Here is a 3,124-nt window from a genome sequence, read left to right on the forward strand (position 1 = left end):
GTTTAATAGAATTTACATCTGTTTAAGATTGTCCCCTTTCTCCAAAAGTGTAGCTTAACATCCTCTGAGAAGAATAAATCCATTATTCTTGTCAGTCTCAATAATCAGTTTTCATTGAAAAGTAACTTGATAAAGTGACAAAGAGCAATAGTAGCATGTCAGGCAACCTAAGAGAAAACATATATTGGAAAGTCTACTCTGTGCTCTTTTGAACCTTCATAAGAAGTGATCTTGAAATGAGAGCTGCACTAAGCTTTTTGTTAAAGATCCAAACTGCAGAGAAAGAGCTCCTTTAGGAGAAAATCTTTTGAACTTTATATATTTGAATCAGCTGTTTTATCTGGAAAACCTGTAAGAACATTTTTGCTACATGAATTTAGAACAAAAATCGTGTATTTAATTCAGTGCATTTACATAGTTGAAGAAGGATTTCTGAAATGACTTTTCCTTAACTCTCTAAGATTTCAAGGCTTATGGGACTTTAAAACATAGTTCACATTCCTGCAGTTTTAATTGAGCTGTATGTGCAGTTTTATAGAAAAGAAGAACTTTGGATGGGCGTTTAAATGTCCAGCATATTAAAGGTAGACTGGTAAAATTCTATTTAAGGTTAGCAGGGAATAATTGACATCATGATAAACATATTATCCTAATTAGAAAGAGAGAGCAGTAGATAATGTTTTTGCTGTTGAAAAAAATGAAACTGTATCACATTCACAAATAAATGTCATTGGAATACTTCTTTTCATTTGCATTACATCCAGAAATTTTTAACACACTTTCAAATTATATATTAGCTAAAATTATTAGACCAGAAGAGAACACTCCAATCTTCTACTCTATTCTCCTATGTAATACAGACCCCTGAATTAATTAAGTAATAGATGACTTCCAAAAGCAAAATATTTTGAGAGAGAGGATTCACAATACTCCTAGTAGTTCCTTCCAGTGTATTATAATCTTTAATTTTTTAAATTCTTACAATATTTCTGGTTTTAATTTTTCTAACAATAACTTCTTACATTTTGATCTTATTACATCATTGGGTGAAACATTGTAGAACTTTTCATTTAGAAATTTGTCAGTCCCTTATGATTCACTGTGATCAAATCTCTCCAAAAGCTTCCCTTTTATGCTCTAAATAGATAGACTTTGAGTCTTAGACTATAAGGCATGCTTTCCAATACTTTGATCATCCTCCTGGTACCATTTTTAATCATTTTCCATTGGTGTATTTCATTCACTTTAGAGAATTGGATGTACTCTAAAACAAACATGCCTGATGCTTAATTTTTAATTAAAAAAAAAAAAAACAAAAAACTATTTAAACTATTTAAACTAAACTATTTAATTAAAAAAAAAACTTTTAATTATGTCTATGATAGTAAGACAGGTCTCTTAATTCTGGCTAAACTGGTGAATGCCATTTGATGATAGTGCTAGTCTTCAGTTTCATAGAAAGAAAGAGTTTATTGGAACTCTCTTTTAAGTGGAATTTTTTCCATGCACAGCTGTGCCCCACTATGCACTTCATATTGTTCTTCTGTAAAGTCTTTATCAATGAATATTTCATCACTTCCCTTCATTGACTAACATATGTTCCAATACCAGTAGAATATCTTTTTCAAAAAGTATCGTGCCTTGATGTGATGTTTATCTCCCATACAAACAAAGGGTAAAGCTCCTCTTGACTTTCTGCAGAATGGAAGAGGCAGTGTTAAAATCTCTGAGAGATCTAAGTCTAAATTCTTCTTGGTATTTCATAATACATTTATTGAAATCTTCCATTAAAACCAAAGTATTGATGAATTTCTGTCTGCAAAACATTCACTGAGTTTGTAGAGGGCTCAGACAGTACCAGTGATATATACATATATATATATACACCCATATAATTAAAACAGCAGCCTTTAAATTATTAAAATCATCATGCAATTTTAAACCCCTCTGATCTTACTATGGACAATTGAAGTTTCAATCTTTCCTTAGAACCTTTCAGAAAAATTTATTTCTATGTGAGATTGGATAATGTAAGGTTTTTAGTATAAAGTTTAAATTTGCTATTAATTCAAAGCTGATTTTCATAACTCTTATCAGTTATCTACAGTTCATGGTTATGCCTTTAAATTTCTTTTTGCCTCCTCATTAACCAGAGACAAACATATTCACCATGTAGAATGGAGAGAAGAAATTATCCTTTAAATATTCTAATCTCACATTAGGAAAATGAAGCAGCTGGTCACTATAAATACACCTTTCTTATGGAATTAAGAAAATGATGAAAAACTTCTACAGGGTTCACCATGATTCCAATTTCCATTTCTTTTGAGGATACATTACTAGATTATGTAATAGTCACCTGTTATGGAAGAAGCAGGTCAGAGAAGTCTAACAGATTTTGTTGTGCATCATCCCATGATTTACAATTCTTACGTGATTTTGCAGGCAAAAATATTCAGAGGATGTAGATAATGAGGAAAAATCTGTCATCTTGTTAATTGCCTTTCAAACAGTTGCAGACTGCTGTTAGGCTACCCTTACCCTCCTTTTTACCTGACTAAATAAGCCCAGATATCTCAGAGACTCTTCATAGGTTCTGTGCCACAGGCTCCTGGCCATCTAGTAGCACTCTGCTGTGTGCTCTTCAGTTTCTTAATATCCTGTTTGAATTAGGGGACCTAAATGTGGACACAATAATCCACACCCGTGCTGTGTGGAGATTAATAACACCTTGGCTTGATGGCTGTGCAAATCATTGTAGCTGAGTATTCACACCAGCGTGGACTTATTAACAGTACCTTATTCACAAGAACATATGCAACCTAATACAGAACATGACTACTGAGGACAAGGAAAAGGCTGAGGTTCTCAGTGTTTTCCTTTACATCTGTCTTTAATAGTCAGTTATCAGTTATCCTGGGGTGCTCAGCCTCCTGACCTGGAAGTCTGGGATGGGGAGCAGAATAAACCCCCCATAATTCAGGTGGAAACAGAGACCTGCTAATTCACCAATACTGTCACAAGTCCATGGGGCCAGATTGGATTCACCTGAGGGTGCTGAGGGAGCTGGCAGATGTGATTGCCAAGCTGCTTTCCATCAACTATCAGCAGTCCTGGTCAGAGA

At 33.9% G+C, this 3,124-nt stretch overlaps 1 long non-coding RNA gene across 1 annotated transcript; it reads right to left on the reverse strand.

Moving 5' to 3' along the window:
- Positions 1 to 334: 334 nt before the first annotated feature.
- Positions 335 to 2,904, reverse strand: LOC310899430. Its single transcript, XR_014584282.1, has 2 exons — positions 2,360 to 2,904; positions 335 to 1,695 (listed from the first exon to the last, which is right to left on the reverse strand). It is a non-coding gene; the product is annotated as an uncharacterized lncRNA (long non-coding RNA).
- Positions 2,905 to 3,124: the final 220 nt, after the last annotated feature.

The sequence above is a fragment of the Anser anser genome (assembly GCF_964211835.1).
Source record: "Anser anser genome assembly, chromosome: 4".
NCBI classification, from domain to species: domain Eukaryota; kingdom Metazoa; phylum Chordata; class Aves; order Anseriformes; family Anatidae; genus Anser; species Anser anser.